This window comes from Bombina bombina, chromosome 5 (genome assembly GCF_027579735.1).
Source record: "Bombina bombina isolate aBomBom1 chromosome 5, aBomBom1.pri, whole genome shotgun sequence".
NCBI classification, from domain to species: Eukaryota; Metazoa; Chordata; class Amphibia; order Anura; family Bombinatoridae; genus Bombina; species Bombina bombina.
In genome coordinates this window covers 834,693,872-834,716,234 of record NC_069503.1, presented here as the reverse complement: position 1 = coordinate 834,716,234, position 22,363 = coordinate 834,693,872, and positions in this window count along the sequence as shown.

Sequence of the window (22,363 nt, the reverse complement as noted above, 5' to 3'; positions counted from 1 at the left end):
AATATTTCATGTCCATTCAAATACCTCTATATCAACTATAATATGTATTCCTTTTTCTGATTGTGATCCCTAAATATCTAATTATGAAATAAGTATGACTAATGTATGTAAGCTACTAATATTCGACATTCTTGCTGTGATTCTTAACTAGCATGCATTGGTAAACCAACCTGGATAGTGCATGGTCTTTGAAAATCAATTCAGGGTTAAACAGTTGATCTTCAATAGGTGTCTTATTCATCTTTTCAAAAATAGAGGACTGTGAAATACCATCTAAAAATTAGAAAATAATCTAAGTGTCTGATTGTGATCCCTAAATATCTAATTAGGAACAAAGTATGACTAATGTATGTAAGCTACTAATATTCGACATTCTTGCTGTGATTCTTAACTAGCATGCATTGGTAAACCAACCTGGATAATGCATGGTCTTTGAAAGTCAATTCAGGGGTAAACAGTTGATCTTCAATAGGTGTCTTATTCATCTTTTCAAAAATAGAGGACTGTGAAATACCATCTAAAAATTAGAAAATATTCTAAGTGTCTGATTGTGATCCCTAAATATCTATTAGGAACAAAGTATGACTAATGTATGTAAGCTACTAATATTCGACATTCTTGCTGTGATTCTTAACTAGCATGCATTGGTAAACCAACCTGGATAATGCATGGTCTTTGAAAGTCAATTCAGGGGTAAACAGTTGATCTTCAATAGGTGTCTTATTCATCATTTCAAAAATAGATGACTGTGAAATACCATCTAAAAATTAGAAAATAATCTAAGTGTCTCCAATAGGATGCCTCCACAGCCTTATTCTATCAAATAGTTGGCACTTACCATGTGAACATGTCTTTGTATGGTTTTCAAGGTCAGCAGATTTGAAAGATAATGCCAGACATGATCCCATTGGTATTCTTCAATTTCAATCTTGTCTTTTTCCAATGTCAGTCTGGGAATTCTTCACTGTCATTCTTCGAATTCTTCCCTTTCAGTCTTTACATGAAGTCATCTCCCTAATGGCATAAAATTGTTTTTTAAAATTACTGCTACAAGTGTGTGAATCAGTTCTGTACCCCTCTCCCACCCCCCATTTCTGAATCAATTTCTGTCACTAGCTTACTAAGCATGTGTAGCATCTTGTATTATGTTCTATGAAGTGTGAAGATGAGTCATATTGAGCAGAATGAACCTCTAATGTGTGACATTGAACCATAGTCATGCTAGAGGATAGTTATGCTAGAGGATCCCTTTTTAAGTAATGTGTAAACTAAATACTAGTTTAGAAAATGTATGCCATATGATGTATTTGTGTACAATTCATGCCAGCAACAGTCCATACATTTATACTTACCAGCTGATGTCCTCTTTAAAAACCAGGTGGCAAAGACTCGCTACAGGACCCAATGACCAGAGCATCACCTATATTAATAAATGAAACACATTTATAGCATTTGATGAACAATCCTAACATGTTTGCACAATTCTCTACTTGTCATTTCCCTAGAGTTCACATCTATTGACAATACTCCAGTCTAACTTCTATTATTTACTGTCTAAAGTGGCGGTTGATGATGTCTGCTCTGACATTGAGCCCCTCGTCCCGGAATGGCCCCTCTAGAACAGGATCATCCTCCTCATCTCTGAGGAGGTTTCGGTGTGCCTGGACGCCCTGCAGCATCCCAGCCCGCTGTGCAATATTATGCAGGACACTACAGGCTATAATGATCTTAGCCACCTTCTTTGGGTTGCACTGGAGGGCTCCTCCCGACCTGTCCAGGCACCTGAACCTCATCTTCAGGAGCTCAAACATTCGTTCAACCACCGCCCTGGTTCTCTTATGAGCCCTATTGTAGCGCTCCTCAGACACATCAGTCGGGCTACGCAAGGGGGTAATAAGCCAAGGCCGGCTCATGTACCCAGAATCACCTATAAATTATGAACAAAACATAATTCAAAATGAATCCTCAAAATAGTATTTGGAGTCCAATAAAAGTTTTTGTACACGATAATCCACTAACAAATGTTTATTTTTTAAAAGAATAATCTAGTTCAATATTATTCTCTATCTTCCCATTTCAGTTAAGACATGCTACATATGCGTATTTCTCCTAAACCAGACCGTGTGTAAAATGGCAACTAAATGGTTACATTGCATTCTCTATCTGAGCATTTAAGGTAAGACATGCTACATATCTGCATTGAACTAAAAGTAGACATTAGCGGAAAGAGACAGTGACATGGTTAAATTGCATTAGCTATTATCTTCCCATTTCAGCTAAGACATGCTACATATTCGTATTTCTCCTAAACCAGACCTTGTGTAAACTGGCAACTAAATGGTTACATTGCATTCTCTATCTGAGCATTTAAGGTAAGACATGCTACATATCTGCATTGAACTAAAAGTAGACATTAGCGGAAAGAGACAATGACATGGTTAAATTGCATTAGCTAATATCTTCCCATTTCAGCTAAGACATGCTACATATGCGTATTTCTCCTAAACCAGACTTTGTGTAAAATGGCAACTAAATGGTTACATTGCATTCTCTATCTGAGCATTTAAGATAAGACATGCTATATATCTGCATTGAACTAAAACTAGACATTTGCGGAAAGAGACAATGACATGGTTAAATTGCATTAGCTAATATCTTCCCATTTCAGCTAAGACATGCTACATATGCGTATTTCTCCTAAACCAGACCTTGTGTAAAATGGCAACTAAATGGTTACATTGCATTCTCTATCTGAGCATTTAAGGTAAGACATGCTACATATCTGCATTGAACTAAAAGTAGACATTAGCCGAAAGAGACAATGACATGGTTAAATTGCATTAGCTAATATCTTCCCATTTCAGCTAAGACATGCTACATATGCGTATTTCTCCTAAACCAGACCTTGTGTAAAATGGCAACTAAATGGTTACATTGCATTCTCTATCTGTGCATTTAAGGTAAGACATGCTACGTATCTGCATTGAACTAAAAGTAGACATTAGCGGAAAGAGACAATGACATGGTTAAATTGCATTAGCTAATATCTTCTCATTTCAGCTAAGACATGCTACATATGCGTATTTCTCCTAAACCAGACCTTGTGTAAAATGGCAACTAAATGGTTACATTGCATTCTCTATCTGAGCATTTAAGGTAAGACATGCTACATATCTGCATTGAACTAAAAGTAGACATTTGCGGAAATAAAAATAAATGGTTAAATTGCATTATATAGCTGAGCATTACGCTAACATTTTAAAACTACAGTGGCAATTGTCAAACTAATTAACCATGTTGTGCACAAATACTCACCAACGAGATAACCAGGGGGCATTTGTCTTTCCTCAAACGGTCTCCACAGGGACGACTGAGCGAGGATGCAGGCATCATGACAAGCTCCTCCAAAATTCGCACACACGTGCACAATCCTCATCTGTGTGTCACAAACATACTGCACGTTGAGGCTATGAAAATGTTTGCGATTTCTGAAGGGCAAGTCATCAACTGGAGCACGCAGCGCAATGTGGGTACAATCTATGGCTCCCAAGACATTGGGCAATTGAGCAATAGCAAAGAATTCCCGCTTCAGGCGCCTCCAATCACCATCATTCTGTGGGAATCCTATGTATTGCTTACTGATACGTACCATGGCGTCCAGAAAGTTATCAAACACCACAGAGAATGTACCTTGAGACAGGTCATGCATGTACATTTCTCCGGATTGAAAACTCCCGGAGGCCAGGACGTATAGACAACTTAGCATCTTACTCATGGCGGGAACAGCAGTCCTTATTCTTATACGTGGCTCCAAATGAGGTTTAAGAAGATCGTAAAGGCCAATGAGCTGTTTGCGATTGAGACGATACTTATCATAAACCTCAAAGTCGCTCATGTTTTCCAAGGTGGGTCTCACCCTGTAGACACGAGGACCTCGAACCAGACGACCCCTTCGTCTCAGTCTGAGCCGCCGAGGCTGCCTGATTCGATCAACAGCTAGTTCGCCAATAGCAGCACCAGCAGCGTCTACCATGTCATCGTCATCCATCTTTCAAAACAGCGTAACAAGGTATGCACTTGATCTGATGTGGATCACAAGTGATGCTTTGGCCATGTTGTTTGGGGGATTTATAGTACAATTAGTCCAATGGTAGTGAGTTTGTAATTGTATTCACTTGTTTGTATGCGAGCGGCGCGAATGCTTTCACAGTGGGCATTTTTGTTTTGTTTGCTGAAATGTTGTTTTCCAACAATGAATCTCAATGTGAAAGTGTCAAATATCACACATACAGTGCATGTTTGTAATGTTTGATCATATGCGTAATTAATATTTATTAAACGCGATCTTATAGTAACAAGCACACGTCCAGGCTAACATGAATGAAAGTGCATAGTTGTGTATAATGTGCATCGAATGTGATCGATCAATGTTGCTGCAACATTGTTTGTAAACGATAAAGTAACAGCTGCCATCTGTAGTATTGTATATATAAGTGATTGCCGAGCTGTCAATATTGTATGCGTCCCTTTAAAATCGCAATAATAATTCCGAACTTCCCGTCTGCCATCTGTAGTATTATATATATAAGTGATTGCCGAGCTGTCAATATTGTATGCGTCCCATTAAAATGGCACTAATACTGAATAACATCCGGCTGTCATCTGTAGTATTGTATATATAAGTGATTGCCGAGCTGTCAATATTGTATGCGTCCCATTCAAATCGCACTAATACTGAAGAACTTCCGGCTGTCATCTGTAGTATTGTGTATATAAGTGATTGCCGAGATGTCAATATTGTATGCGTCCCTTTAAAATCGCAATAATAATTCATAACTTCCCGTCTGCCATCTGTAGTATTGTATATATAAGTGATTGCCGAGCTGTCAATATTGTATGCGTCCCATTCAAATCTCAATAATACTGAATAACTTCCGGCTGTCATCTGTAGTATTGTATATATAAGTGATTGCCGAGCTGTCAATATTGTATGCGTCCCATTCAAATCTCAATAATACTCAATAACTTCCGGCTGTCATCTGTAGTATTGTATATATAAGTGATTGCCGAGCTGCCAATATTGTATGCGTCCCATTCAAATGGCACTAATACTGAATAACTTCCGGCTGTCATCTGTAGTATTATATATATATAAGTGATTTGCGATCTGACAATATTTCTTAATTGTCCCATTCATATCGCCCTAATAATGCTGTTCCAAACTGTTGTTTACGTATATGTTGTATTGTAGTATTGAGTGTTAAATTTCTGAAAGGGGCGGTACAGTCATGAATCTGTAATGTGTATGGTTGAATCTTCTAATGACGTCATCATATTATTAACCTGCCTATGTAGTTCTGAAATCCTCATTGTGTTGTTGTATTGTACTACATTGTTATTGTGTGCTGAATAAAATATAAATGTGTGCTTTGTGGTTGTGTGATGGGTGATGCGTGTTATGTACATGTACGTATATATTGTGATTGTGTCCCACATATGCTGACTTCTATATAGCGGTCTGGCATTGTTGTCCCATCCCATAAAGTGACATCTGTAATCTGGTGTAATGATGTTCTTCTAGTACGTAATTCCTAATGGTTTATTGTGATGGAATCATGATGTTAAAAGTACAGTAAAATCCATATGTTCTGTTTTGTGATTCCTAGAGCGAATGTAATGTGTTTTTCCCCCATCATTTGAATGTACATGTATGAGTGAATGCTAAAAGTAATGTATGTGCATCCATGACTGATCATGTGTTAAGCCTATGTAGATATGCTGTTGCTGCAAGCAAATGAGTTGAATAAATGAAATGCAATAATAAAGGTATATGAGAGGTGTTTCCCATTGTGTACTGTTTATGAATCCTGAAATGTTGTAATTTTTTTGTGTCCGTTTAAATGTGATTTTATTTGTAAAAATGTTTGTTACTAGTGATGTTGATTTGTAGTTGATGTAATGTAAAAGTATGAAACAATTTAATGCTGTTGTGAATATTCAATAAGTAAAATCCATAAGTCCACCATAGGGAAATAGTCATTTCTTGATCTATTTGTCATAGCTTGGTGTAACGTAGAAAAGCATGTATTTTTTTCCTATTTCTAGCGCTGGTATTTGGAGTTTTTTTGTCTACGCTATTTGCGTGCGTTAGGGAAATCTGTCTGTCGCGTGCACGAGCACGTCTTCCCCATAGAAGTCAATGGAGGCTCCAAATTTTGGTTAATTTTTTTTCAAAGACTGGTTTTCCTCGTAAAGTGAGTGACGTCATGAGGTTTTGTGAAAAAGTAACTAAATCGTGTTCATTTTGTAATAAATAACTTTTTTGTGTATGTAATGTGTTGTATATTGTTTGTATGCATCGATGAGTGTATGTTTGTGATAATCTTATTGGTTAGATGTAGGTATATGAGGGTCTTTTCCCGTGTGTCAATGTAAGTCAATGGCAAAATGGATTTGTGTTGTTTTTTTTCTAACACCCGAGATCTCGCAACTTTGATCCTTTGTATTTTGATGAAAAATTATTAAATCTGAAAAATAAAGATAGTGTAGTGTTTGTATGAGTGTAAGTGTACTTTGTGTAATATTTGTTTTGTGATTTGTGGATGTTTATTTTATGTTAACTACTGGGTCAGAGCTGTCGGTAGAGATTTGTGCGTTGGGTGATTTTTGAGTGTCGGTAACTAAACTCTAAATACCGGAGTCCGTAAAAAACAAGCGTTAGGAGCCTCTAACGCTGGTTTTGACGGCTACCACCAAACTCTAAATCTAGGCCTATGAGTTTTACACTACAAAGCTGTAGCATTAAACTCATAACTAAAGTGCTAAAAAGTACACTAACACTCATAAACTACCTATTAACCCCTAAACCGAGGCCCTCCCGCATCGCAAACACTAAAATAAAATTATTAACCCCTAATCTGCCGCCCCTAACATCTGCGCCACCTACATTACAGTTATTAATCCCTAATCTGCCGCCCACGACACCGCCGACACCTACATTACACTTATTAACCACTAATCTTCCACCCCTAACATATCCGCCACCTAGCTACAATTATTAACCCCTAATCTTCCGTATGAACCCCTAATCTTCTGCACCAACGTCACCGCCACTATACTAAAGTTATTAACCCCTAAGCCTAAGTCTAACCCTAACCCTAACACCCACTTACTTTAATGTAATTAAAATTAATCTAAATAAAACCTACTATTAATAACAAACGCCTAGATTTAGAGTTCTGCGTTAGCCGTCCAAACCAACGTTAGGGGGTCATAACGCTGGTTTTGGCCGCCCGTTGGTATTTAGAGTCAGTCAGGAAAGGGTCTAATGCTCACTTTCCAGCCTTGACTTTTCCATACCGCAGATCCCCTTACGTCAATTGCTTATCCTATCTTTTCAGTGGGATCTTTCTAACGCTGGTATTTAGAGTCTTGGCTGAAGTGAGCGTTAGAACGCTAACAACAAAACTCCAGCCGAAGAAAAAAAGTCGGGAGTTAGGAGCTTTATGGGCTAACGCCGGTTCATAAAGCTCTTAACTACTGTGCTCTAAAGTACACTAACACCCATAAACTACCTATGAACCGCTAAACCGAGGTCCCCCCACATCGCTGCCACTATAATTAAATTTTTTAACCCCTAATCTGCCGACCGTACACCGCCGCAACCTCATTATCCCTATGTACCCCTAATCTGCTGCCCCTAACATCGCCAACACCTACATAATATTTATTAACCCCTAATCTGCCTCCCCAACGTCGCCGCTACCTACCTACACTTATTAGCCCCTAATCTGCCGACCGGACCTCGCTGCCACTATAATAAATGTATTAACCCCTAAACCACCTCACTCCCGCCTCAAAAACCCTATAATAAATTTTATTAACCCCTAATCTGCCCTCCCTAACATCGCTGACACCTAACTTCAAGTATTAACTCCTAATCTTCCGACCGGACCTCGCCGCTACTATAATAAATATATTAACCCCTAAAGCTAAGTCTAACCCTAACCCTAACACCCCCCTAAGTTAAATATAATTTAAATCTAACTAAATAAAATAAATCTTATTAAATAAATTATTCCTATTTAAAGCTAAATACTTACCTGTAAAATAAACCCTAATATAGCTACAATATAAAGAATAATTACATTATAGCTATTTTAGGATTAATATTTATTTTACAGGCAACTTTGTATTTATTTTAACCAGTTACAATAGCTATTTTAAATAGTTAATAACTATTTAATAGCTACCTAGTTAAAATAATTACAAAATTACCAGTAAAATAAATCCTAACCTAAGTTACAATTAAACCTAACACTACACTATCAATAAATTAATTAAATAAACTATCTACAATTATCTACAATTAAATCAACTAAACTAAATTACAAAAACAAACAAACACTAAATTGCAAAAAAACAAACAAACACTAAATTACAAAAAACAAACAAACACTAAATTACAAAAAATAAAAAAAGATTACAAGAATTTTAAACTAATTACACCTACTCTAAGCCCCCTAAAAAAAATAACAAAGTCCCCCAAAATAAAAAAATGCCCTACCCTATTCTAAAATAAAAAGTTTACAGCTCTTTTACCTTACCAGCTCTTAAAAAGGCCTTTTGCGGGGCATGCCCCAAAGGAAACAGCTCTTTTGCCTGTAAAAAAACATACAATATCCCCTCAACATTACAACCCACCACCCACATACCCCTAATATAACCCAAACCCCCCTTAAAAAACCTAATACTAAGCCCCTGAAGATCTCCCTACCTTATCTTGACCACGCCGGGTATCACCGCTCCGTCCAGAAGAGGCTCCGAAGTCTTCATCCTATCCGGCAAGAAGAGGTTCAGAAGAGGCTCCGAAGTCTTCCTCCTATCTGGCAAGAAGAGGACATCCGGACCGGCAAACATCTTCATCCAAGCGGCATCTTCTATCTTCATCCATCCGACGAGGAGCGGCTCCATCTTCAAGACCTCCGGCGCGGAACATCCTCTTCTCCCGACGACTAGACGACTAGCAGACGAATGAAGGTTCCTTTAAGGGACGTCATCCAAGATGGCGTCCCTCGAATTCCGATTGGCTGATAGGATTCTATCAGCCAATCGGAATTAAGGTAGGAAAAATCTGATTGGCTGATTGAATCAGCCAATCAGATTCAAGTTCAATCCGATTGGCTGATTTGATCATCCAATCAGATTGAGCTTGCATTCTATTGGCTTCGGAGTCTCTTCTGGATGGATCGGTGATACCCGTCGTGGTGAAGATAAGGTAGGGAGATCTTCAGGGGCTTAGTGTTAGTTTTTTTTAAGGGGGGTTTGGGTTAGATTAGGGGTATGTGGGTGATGGGTTGTAATGTTGGGGGGGTATTGTATGTTTTTTTACAAGCAAAAGAGCTGTTTTCTTTGGGGCATGCCCCGCAAAAGGGCCTTTAAGGGCTGGTAAGGTAAAAGAGCTGTAAACTTTTTATTTTAGAATAGGGTAGGGCATTTATTTATTTTGGGGGGCTTTGTTATTTTTTTAGGGGGCTTAGAGTAGGTGTAATTAGTTTAAAATTCTTGTAATCTTTTTTTATTTTTTGTAATTTAGTGTTTGGTTTGTTTTGTAATTTAGTGTTTGTTTGTTTTTTAATTTAGTTTAGTTGATTTAATTGTAGATAATTTTAGGTAGTTTATTTAATTAATTTATTGATAGTGTAGTGTTAGGTTTAATTGTAACTTAGTTTAGGATTTATTTTACTGGTAATTTTGTAATTATTTTAACTAGGTAGCTAATAAATAGTTATTAACTATTTAATAGCTATTGTACCTGGTTAAAATAAATACAAAATTGCCTGTAAAATAAATATAAATCCTAAAATAGCTACATTAGGGTTTATTTTACAGGTAAGTATTTAGTTTTAAATAGGATTAATTTATTTAATAAGATTTATTTTATTTTGTTAGATTTAAATTATATTTAATTTAGGGGTGTGTTATTGTTAGGGTTAGACTTAGCTTTAGGGGTTAATACATTTATTAGAGTAGCGGCGAGGTCCGGTCGGCAGATTAGGGGTTAATACTTGAAGTTAGGTGTCGGCGATGTTAGGGAGGGCAGATTAGGGGTTAATACTATTTATTATAGGGTTTTTGAGTCGGGAGTGCGGCGGTTTAGGGGTTAATACATTTATTACAGTGGCGGCGAGGTCCGGTCGGCAGATTAGGGGTTAATAAGTGTAGGTAGGTAGCTGCAACATTGGGGGGGCAGATTAGGGGTTAATACATATAATATAGGGGTCAGCGATGTTAGGGGCAGCAGATTAGGGGTACATAGCTATAATGTAGGTTGCGGCAGTGTCCGGAGCGGCAGATTAGGGGTTAAAAGTGTAATGCAGGGGTCAGCGATAGCAGGGGAGGCAGATTAGGGGTTAATAAGTGTAAGGTTAGGGGTGTTTAGACTCGGGGTTCATGTTAGGGTGTTAGGTGCAGACTTAGGAAGTGTTTCCCCATAGGAGACAATGTGGCTGCGTTAGGAGCTGAACGCTGCTTTTTTGCAGGTGTTAGGTTTTTTTTCAGCTCAATCTGCCCCATTGTTTCCTATGGGGAATCGTGCACGAGCACGTTTTTGAAGCTGGCCGCGTCCGTAAGCCACGCTGGTAGTTAGAGTTGCAGTGGCGGTAAATATGCCTGTACACTCCCTTTTTGGAGCCTAACGCAGCCCTTCAGAGAACTCTAAATACCAGCGTTGTTTAAAAGGTGCGGGGGAAAAAAACCATGCGTAGCTAACACACCCCTTCTAATGCAAAACTCTAAATCTAGGTGTAAATTTTTCCTATTTAAAACTAAATACTTACCTGTAAAATAAACCCAAAGCTAGCTACAATATAACTAATAGTTACATTGTAGCTAGCTTAGGTTTTATTTTTATTTCACAGGCAAGTTTGTATTTATTTTAACTAGGTAGAATAGTTACTAAATAGTTATTAACTGTTTACTAACTACCTAGCTAAAATAAATACAAATTTACCTGTAAAAGAAAACCTAATCTGTCTTACACTAACACCTATCATTACACTACAATTAAATCAATTACATAAATTAAATACAATTAACTAAATTACAACCCCCCCCCACTAAATTACACAAAATAAAAAAAGAAATTATCAGATATTTAAACTAATTACACCTAATCTAATAGCCCTATCAAAATAAAAAAGCCCGTCTAAAATAAAAAAAACCCTAGCCTAAACTAAACTACCAATAGCCCTTAAAAGAAATCAGCTCTTTTACCTGTAAAAAAAATAGAACAATAAGATTGAGCTCACATTGGAACAGCCAATAGAATGCAAGCTCAATCCTATTGACTGATTGCATCAGTCAATAAGATTGAAGCTCAATCCTATTGGCCGATTGCATCAGCCAATCAGATTTTTTCACCTTTAATTCCGATTGGCTGATAGAATTCTATCAGCCATTCGGAATTCAAGGGACGCCATCTTGGATGACGTAATTTAAAAGAGAATTCATTGTTCAAGAAGATGTTGATTGAAGAGGATGCTCCGCGCCGTGTCAGTATATGGCAGGGTTATAACACAATATATTTAATAATTATCCTTTAAACTGAACCCCAATAAAATATGCATATACTAAAAACCATAAAATTAATATAAATTCCTGAATTCTTTTTATTAGTTAATATTTATAAACACACTTAAAAATATTTGTAGGAACCAGAATATGAATCAATACTATACACGTTTGAATTATTAAAATATGCTATACTCTTTACAAAGCAACCCAAATTGTAACTTTATAAATAACCTTATTCACAATTGAATTTCATTCAATTAACACAATGAGATTCCAAGATATTAGCTACTAACATTCAGACTGGTAATATTAACTATATAGTCACAATTGATTCTAACACAATTCTAATTTAAAATATTAAACTAGTATCTATTATCTATGCAAAAACCAATTGTCCTTTGCTAATTTATCTAAGCTTAAATAAATTCTTAGTTACTTACCATTTAAAACCAATTCTGAGTTATAACTCTATATTTGCAAAGATAAACAACTTAGCATTTAGAATTTGTTTAACAGTACACAGGCTATGAAATACAAGGTTAAAATACAATTTTTTTCTTTAAGTCTGCTACCTACAGCAACAATGGGTGTTTGTTTTAAATATTTTGCATACAAAAAGGCAACCTAAAAACTATTCAAGACTATGAATATAATTCTAAAATAAAAATATGCTCTTTAAGTCTATCAGTTGTAATTTAACTGCAGTGACTATACATATATTTTGTTTTAAAATATTACCTGTAATTAGCAACCTTTTTATACTTCACCCAAAATGATATCCAATTTCCAATATTTCTCAACAGGTCCAATCTCACCTCAGAATACCAAAATTAGAGTATTGTTGCATATGGAGAATAAAAAGTAGCTATTTGCTTATAATAACTGCAGCAGTTATTCTTCCAGGGTTTCAGCAAAACAGTTTACCAGCCAAAGTTTAGCTGAAGTTAGCAATAGTTAGCCAAGTTTTTGCAGCAAAAAGTTCTCTTTTTCTCTCTATGCTTGGGGTTAAATCATCTGATATCACCCCTCCCCTTTTTTTGTTGAGTACCATCATTGGTGAGATTGGAAACGCACAACGGAAGCATGTCTCGGATTGGTTATCTGGTAAGCATCTCTCTGATTGGCCCTTGGCAATGTATTGTTACTATGGAAACGCATCTTTTAACAGTCAAATCTTTTGACTGTTATACTGGATTCTGGCCATTGGGGCAGCATGACAAACAAACATATTCATTTAACCGTTTCTAACATTAAAAGCATTTCTTTAAAATGTGTAACTTAAAATGTTATAATTTTTTATATTACTGAATTACATGTTAAAATGTAGTGTATAATGTCACATTATTTATTCTGATTATTTTAATATGAAACATGAGTATTATTTCTAATATCATATTACATCAAAATAATTTATACTGCTAACTATTCCAAAAGTAATAGCATTTAAAATCCTGATATATATATATATTCATACAAATACAGCATGTTTCACATTAAGTGTACTTCTTCCTGAATATATAAATTGATGCCCATGTCCAATTGTTGTCTGCAACTAAAGAGATAATTGTTAGAATGCTCATTTTAAATCCCAAAACATTCTATGCTTCATATATATATATATATATATATATATATATATATATATATATATATATATATATATATATATATTAAAACATCTTGAAATTTTAGCTCTCAGGTCTCCATGTTTAATATGTGTCTGAATAAACTGTACATATGTGTACCCCCCCACACACACATATATATACAATTGTATTCATACAAAATACAGCAGATAAAACATTGTTATATATTTTTTTATTTTATTTTTTTTATCATGTAGGCTGTATTAAAAATTGAGGTTTAAATAGCTTAACTGTAACATGTGTTTTTGCTGGCCAAACTTTCATTGCTTTAATACACAACATTTGTAATTAACAAGTCTATGCTAATCCCTATACAGTCAGAATTTTACTTGCTTATCTGGCTTTATGCCCAGAATGTCGTCTCCATACATTCCCTGTTTGCTACCCCCTGCAGGGCTGTGAGCTTCAAAAGCTATGTTAATCAGGAAAAAATGTCTCATATCTGATTTCATATCCTGAGTATATAGCTAATATAGATTGATCATCTCTTATTGAAGTTTTTGCCTTTGAAATGGTTTAATGGTCCTATTCTAATTCAAGCTATAAACCTCTGCTCTTCATCCAAGATAACTTTGATGACCCATCCTGTGTAATGGGGGGAGGATTGAATATGGTCTTCAAAGAATTTGTCTTATAAATGAATGAATCATTTGGTGCTGACAGCCAAATATATAATAATATATATATATTAATCTTCACATATACCTTGACAGCCGGATGTCTTGAAGATGGACCTGCTCCGCGCCGGATGGATGAAGATAGAAGATGTCGTCTGGATGAAGACTTCTGCCCGGTTGGATGAATACTTCTGCCCGGTTGGATGAAGACTTCTGCTGTTTCGTTGAGGACTTCTGCCGGCTTCGTTGAGAATGTATGTCGGGTCTTCAAAAACTGTAAGTCGATCTTCAGGGGTTAGTGTTAGGCTTTTTTAAGGGTTTATTGAGTGAGTTTTATTTTTAGATTAGGGTTTGGGCAGCAATAGAGCTAAATGCCCTTTTAAGGGATTGCACATCCAAATGCTCTTTTCAGGGCAATGGGGAGCTTAGGTTTTTTAGTTAAGATTTTATTTGGGGAGTTGGCTGTGTGGGTGGTGGGTTTTACTGTTGGGGGGGTGTTTGTATTTTTTTTACAGGTAAAAGAGCTGATTTCTTTGGGGCAATGCCACGCAAAAGGTCTAAAGCTCACTTTCAAGCCGCGACTTTTCCATACAGCAGATCCCTTTACGCCAATTGCGTATCCTATCTTTTCAATGGGATCTTCCTAACGCCGGTATTTAGAGTCTTGGCTGAAGTGAGCGTTACAACTCTACCGACAAAACTCCTACCGCCCATGGAAAGGCTGTAGTTAAGAGCTTTCTGGGCTAACGCTGGTTTATAAAGCTCTTAACTACAGTGCTCTAAAGTACACTAACACCCATAAACTACCTATGTACCCCTAAACCGAGGTCCCCCCACATCACCGCCACTATAATAATTTTTTAACCCCTAATCTGCTGACCGCACACTGCCGCCACCTACATTATCCCTATGAACCCCTAATCTGCTGCCCCTAACATCACCGACACCTATATTATATTTATTAACCCCTAATCTGCCTCCCCAACGTCGCCGCTACCTTACCTACACTTATTAACCCCTAATCTGCCAACCGGACCTCGCCGCTACCCTAATAAAGTTATTAACCCCTAAACCGTTACACTCCCGCCTTGCAAACCCTATAATAAATAGTATTAACCCCTAATCTGCCCTCCCTAACATCGCCGCCACCTAACTTCAAGTATTAACCCCTAATCTGCCGACCGGACCTCGCTGCTACTCTAATAAATGTAGTAACCCCTAAAGCTAAGTCTAACCCTAACCCTAACAACCCCCTAAGTTAAATATAATATTTTTTTTCAAACAAATTTTTTTTATTGAGACAGATTTATATATAACAACAATGCCTTAGAGTAAAGTAATCTGAAGCCATAAATGAGTACAGATGGAACACATATTGGGATATTATATAGACAAAGTATTTGTACATATATGTATAGGCAATAAAAGATAGAAAAAGGCGTAAATAGGGTCTCTTTTCTGAAAGTGATCTATAATGAATATGCGTTTGACTACTGTGTCTGTTGTTAACAAGTTAAATATAATTTTGATCTAACGAAAAAAATTAAATCTTATTAACTAAAGTATTCCTATTTAAAACTAAATACTTACCTGTAAAATAAACCCTAATATAGCTACAATATAACAAATAATTATATTGTAGCTATTTTAGGATTTATACTTATTTTACAGGCAACTTTGTATTTATTTTAACTAGGTACAATAGCTATTAAATAGTTATTTACTATTTAATAGCTACCTAGTTAAAATAATTACAAAATAACCTGTAAAATAAATCCTAACCTAAGTTACAATTAAACACTTAACTACACTACACTATAATTAAATACATTAAATAAATTACCTACAGTTACCTACAATTAAATAAATTAACTAAATTACAAAAACAAACAAACACTAAATTACAAAAAATAAAAAAAGATTACAAGAATTTTAAGCTAATTACACCTACTCTAAGCCGATTATGAGTTCCCTATAACCTCTAGGGAGAGAGGGGGGGATTATGGGTTTGAGCCCTTATACCTATAGAAACCAAACCTGGGTGTTTCCAGTAGGTAGTGCCTTATGCCAAATATTATAGAATTATTACAAGGAAGAGGGACAGAGAAAGTGAAGCATATTGGGCACACTTGAAAGGGCAAAAACCATTGCTATATTAATTGTGTGGTGTGTCGTGTATTAATTAAAACTTAACTTTTATATCAATGACCATTAAAAAAGGAGTGGAGATTTCCACTAATGAATAAAAAAGAAACAAACAATATTAAAATTGTGTCCGATTAGTACTCGGTACACAAAAGCTCCTCTCAAATGTTAGCCCAAATCAATTAAACCAAGCTATAATATCGCTATAAGGAGCAGGCACTAGTGATATTTACTGCACAAAGTATTTGCCGGAAAATAATGGCACTCAGGATGGTCTGTCTATAGCGATAGCTTACGCTTGAGCATATTGCTCCAACAAACTGTAGTTAGATTAAAGTATTAACCATTCCCAATTAAAGCCTATAATCGCTATAACCGCTATGCCAGACTAACATCTTAAGTTTAAAAAAAAATTAAAGTAAAGGGTGCCTAAAAGAGGCCAACAATTAATCTAATTTCAACGGACTAAATGAGAGGAGCAGTGCGAACGCCTGACGCACGTTTTTTCAGAGGCGTCCAGTCCGACCGCCACACACTACTTTTAAAGGATCTTCAGCCAACACATGGCTGATTGCATTTTTGTAAATTCTTGTCACCCTATCGGCTGTTTTCTACCATCTTGCGGTGTGACGATGGCACGGTAGCGTCATCGTCAGCTGTGGCCTATCAGACTAGGGGGTGTGTTTGTTAACGTGTCCAATAGATTACTCGTCTAATGTTTATCTTTTTGTGTCAGACTGATCTCGCATGCAACTTGGGTGATCAACGATAGCCAATACCACTATAGATGTATACTATCTATTGCAAAGCGAGTACTTGAACATACACATGTAGATCATTGTATGGTATTTGTATCTTATGATTCCAACGCTTCCATCATATATGTTTAGACGGTCAGACGCTACTTGTGACTACCACATGTATACCCGTCCATTTACAGCTATTACTTGAACAAATATCTGTGAGGACTGGCAATGTGTATCCCGTTGCAGCCAAAACAAAGTGGATCCTTCAATTGTGGCACTGTTGTATTTATACAGTGCTTTTTACACCTTATAGCTAGATCACATTATAGGATAAAGAATGTTCTTATATCATTCTATTGTGTCACATATTTTCGATGTTCAAAATTAGTTACAATTTCATTATGCACATTTATCATGTTTAATACATAGCAATGTCATACTATATTTATATTAACGTGCCATTTTTACATTTGGACTATATAAACAATATAGATTTTGTGATGACCTACTCTGTCTTCATCGTCGGATAGATGAAGACAGAAGATGCCGCTTGGATGAAGATGTCTGCCGGTCCGGATGTCCTCTTCTGCCCGGATAGGATGAAGACTTCTGCAGCTCCGGATGTCCTCTTTTGGTCCATCGGTGCCCGGCTGGGTGAACACGGCTCAAGGTAGGGAGATCTTCAGTGGGGTAGTGTTAGGTTTATTTAAGGGGGGTTTGGGTTAGAGTAGGGGTATGTGGTTTGTGGGTTGTAATGTTGGGGGGTGGTATTGTGTTTTTTTTTTACAGGCAAAAGAGCTGATTACTTTGGGGCATGCCCTGCAAAAAGCCCTTTTAAGGGCTGGTAATAGAGCTGTTAACTTTTGTAATTTAGATTAGGGTAGGGAATTTTTTTTATTTTGGGGGGCTTTGTTATTTTATTAGGGGGCTTAGAGTAGGTGTAATTAGCTTAAAATTCTTGTAATCTTTTTTTATTTTTTGTAATTTAGTGGGTTTTTTTTGTAATTTAGTTTAGTTTATTTAACCATAGGTAATTGTAGGTAATTTATTTAATTTATTTAATTATAGTGTAGTGTTAGGTTTAATTGTAACTTAGGTTATGATTTATTTTACAGGTAATTTTGTAACTAGGTAGCTATTAAATAGTAAATAACTATTTAATAGCTATTGTACCTAGTTAAAATAAATACAAAGTTGCCTGTAAAATAAACATAAATCCTAAAATAGCTACAATATAATTATTTGTTATATTGTAGCTATATTAGGGTTTATTTTACAGGTAAGTATTTAGTTTTAAATAGGAATACTTTAGTTAATAAGATTTAATTTTTTCGTTAGATTAAAATTATATTTAGGGTTAGGGTTAGACTTAGCTTTAGGGGTTACTACATTTATTAGAGTAGCGGCGAGGTCCGGTCGGCAGATTAGGGGTTAATACTTGAAGTTAGGTGGCGGCGATGTTAGGGAGGGCAGATTAGGGGTTAATACTATTTATTATAGGGTTTGCGAGGCGGGAGTGCGGCGGTTTAGGGGTTAATAACTTTATTAGAGTAACGGCGAGGTCCGGTCGGCAGATTAGGGGTTAATAAGTGTAGGTAAGGTAGCGGCGACATTGGGGGGGCAGATTAGGGGTTAATAAATATTATGTAGTTGTTGGCGATGTTGGGGGCAGCAGATTAAGGGTACATAGGTATAATGTAGGTTGCGGCGGTGTCCGGAGCGGCAGATTAGTGGTTAATTGTGTAATGCAGGTGTCAGCGATAGCGAGGGCAGCAGATTAGGGGTTAATAAGTGTAAGGTTAGGGGTGTTTAGACTCGGGGTTCATGTTAGGGTGTTAGGTGCATACTTAGAAACTTTTTCCCCATAGGAAACAATGGGGCTGCGTTAGGAGCTTAACGCTGCTTTTTTGCAGGTGTTAGGTTTTTTTCAGCCCAAACTGCCCCATTGTTTCCTATGGGGATATCGTGCATGAGCACGTTTTTCCAGCTAGCCGCTACCGTGAGCAACGCTGGTATTGAGGGTTGAAGTGGCGGTAAATATGCCTTTACGCTCCCTTTTTGGAGCCTAACGCAACTCTTCAGAGAACTCTAAATACCAGCATTGTTTAGAAGCAGCGCTAGAAAAAAATATATGTGTAGCTAACGCACCCCTTCGGCCGCAAAACTCTAAATCTAGGCGTTAGTCAATTGTATTTAATTTATGTAATTGATTTAATTGTAGTGTAATGTTAGGTGTTAGTGTAAGACAGGTTAGGTTTTATTTTACAGGTAAATTTGTATTTATTTTAGCTAGGTACTTAGTAAATAGTGAATATCTATTTAGTAACTATTCTACCTAGTTAAAATAAATACAAACTTAGTTGTGAAATAAAATTAAAACCTAACTGCTAGATTACAAGTTTTGCTTTATGAGTAAAAAAGCAGTGTTAAGGCTCATAACGCTGCTTTTTCACTACCGCTGCTGTTATGAGTCTTGTAGGTACAGCTGTCCCGCACACTTTTTTGGCCGTATCGCAAATTAACTTACGCAATTTGTGTAAAGTCTTTTTTCAATGGGACTTCCATTGCGCCGGTATTACAAGCTTTATTTTTGAGGCCAAAAAGTGAGCGGTACAGCTTATCCCGCAAGATTCGTAACGCATTCTAAAACAAAGCTGTAGCATAAAACTCATAACTAAAGTGCTAAAAAGTACACTAACACCCATAAACTACCTATTAACCCCTAAAATGAGGCCCTCCTGCATTGCAAACACTAAAATACAATTATTTACCCCTAATTTGCCGCTCCTGACATGGCCACCACTATAATAAACATATTAACCCTAAACCGCCACACTCCCGCCTCACAAACACTATTTAAATATTATTAACCACTACTCTGCCACCCCTAACATCTCCGCCACCTACCTACATTTATTAACCCCTAATCTGCCACCCCCAATGTCGCCGCCACTATATTAAATTTATTAACCCCTAAACCTAAGTCTAACCAAAACCCTCACACCCCCTAACTTAAATATAATTAAAATAAATCTAAATAAAAATTCCTATCATTACCTAAATAATTCCTATTTAAAACTAAATACTTACCTATAAAATAAACCCTATTTCTTTTAATAACATCAACAATTTGTTCAAACTGGTTACTGTAACTTGTAACAAATATTGGTAATTCATTATCAGATAAGACCTTACTCTTATCTTTCAGCATAAATTTCCTGTCAATTTTATCTACATCTCTCTCTGCTCTGTCAATAAGGTAACTAGGATAACCTCTTTGTAAAAACCTCTCTTTAAGAACTTTAACTTTGTTATAGACCTCTTCAGCAGAACAGTTTCTCTTATATCTCATAAATTCTCCTTTCAGCATCAGCATTACCTTCCAATGTAAGATCAAGATAGTCTATCTTTAACCTATTCCAAGTATAAGTAAATTTTAAACCTTTATCATTTTCATTTAGTTTAGTTAGAAAATTGTCGCACTCATATTCAGACCCCTCCCATATAAATAGGATGTCATCTATATATCTCACATATGTTTTAATATTCCTCCTGTGGGAGCAGCCCTCCCTCCAGATGTACTGTAGCTCCCACCAGCCCATATAGATATTTGCAAAGGCTGGTGCAAAAGTTGCATCCATAGCGGTGCCTCTTCTCTGGAGGAAGAACTGCTCCCCAAAAGAGAAATAATTGTGAGATAATAGAAATGTTAACACCCTAAGTATGTATTTTTTTTTGTTCAAAGTTATAACAAGTAAACGTGTTAAGAAAAAAATCTTACTGCTTCTACTCCTAGGTGTTGAGGAATGCTTTAATATAGACTCACTATGTCTACTGTTATCCATAAATAATTGGATTTCCATTCCATTCCATCTAATACACCTAGGAGCTGTTTGGCATTTCTAAGGTAAGACGGCAACATCTTAACTAAAGGTTGTAGTATTTTTTCAATCCACTCTCCCAAAGGCTCAAGCAGTGACCCTATGCCTGATACAATTGGTCTCCCATGTATGTTAGAAAGGGACTTGTGGGTCTTTGGGAGGTGGTGAAAAATAGGGACTTTTGGATTTACAACAAAAAGATATTTGTAAGTATCTTTGTCTATAATTTCAATTTCTTTTCCTTCATCTAAAATAAGGCTTAAACTTCTTTTATATGCATTAGTTGGATCAAAGTCAAGTTTTTGATAGACGTCATTGTCTTCTAGCTGCCTATAAGCTTCCATTATGTAGTCACTTTTATTAAGGACCATGATATTCCCACCCTTGTCACTTCGCCTAATAACAATATTTTCATTTTCGGCTAACACTGTTATCGCTTCTTTTTCCGATTTATTAAGGTTGTTTTTATTTTTGTTATGGGGAAGGGAGTCTTGAAGCTCTTGCAGTTCTAATTCAACTCTCTTATGAAAGGATTAGAGGAAGGGACCCCTAATCCTGGTTGGATAGAAAATACTTTTAGGTTTAAATTTAATATCAACTGCTTCCAGTTCAGAAGCTTCAGTCTCAAGGCTTAAAAGGGTAAGATAATCAGCTGCTTCTTCAAATGGAATATCTCTCCTAGTATTCTCTCCCCTTTCCTCACCTTGTACTGGGGCATCTGAACTAGTTCTATAGTATTTTTTTAGTGTTAAATTTCTCACAAATTTGTTTAGGTCAACTATAGTATCGAACAAATTGAAGTTATTGGAGGGTACAAAGCCTAAGCCATATTTAAGGACTTTAATATCAATATCTTTTAACTCCAAATTGGATAAATTTAGTACTGTTATATCTTGTATTTGTTCTTCGGCTGTATGTTTATTCTCAGGGAGTATCAATTTTTTCCTTTGTACGCCCCCCTCTTGTGTGGCCTCCTCCTCTTGGGTTTTGTCTGCTCCTCTGAAAAACCTGGTTGTGTCCTGTCCTATTATCCTCTTTCTGTGTATCTGTTTTAGCAAGTGACAGCTGAGAGCTAGCTCCCTGTTCTTCAACAAAAAATTCACTTGCATTTCTCTCTAACAGTGTTAGTACAGATTTATAATGATTACTGCCTGCTGTGCTACTAGGTATATTCTCAGTGGGAATGGATTCTGAACTCTCACTACTTCTTGCCTCTTGGAGCATACCGGTAACTCTTATGGATTCTGTTCTATCATCTGAGTCATAATCTGTATCAGAGAAAGTCACTTTCCTCCTATTGCGTCTTCCTCTAGATCTGGACCTTGAGTTAGTACGTTGCCTCCATATATATACTGTGTTAGTGCTATAGTCCAAGTTGTCATGTTCAAATTTTCCTTTCTTAATTATATCAGTCTCTTTCTTAATGGACGTAATAGTTTCACTTAGTATGTTGTCAAAGGTGATATATTTGGCATGTTCTGTAAATTTATTCAGCTCTTGTTGTAGTTCCATAATCTCCTCTGTTAATACTTTATGTTGTCTTTCCTTATAGTTAATAATCAGCCTCATAAGCTTAAGGGAACAGTCAGATAATATATCATTCCATTCTGTAATGAAATAAGTTTCTTGCACTTGAAATGTGGGAAACTTTTTAATCCTTAGCCCCCTTGGGACCATTTTTAATGCAATATATTTCTCAAGTAACTTAATATCCCACCACAAGCGATATTCTTTAATGAGCTTAGTTTCCATTT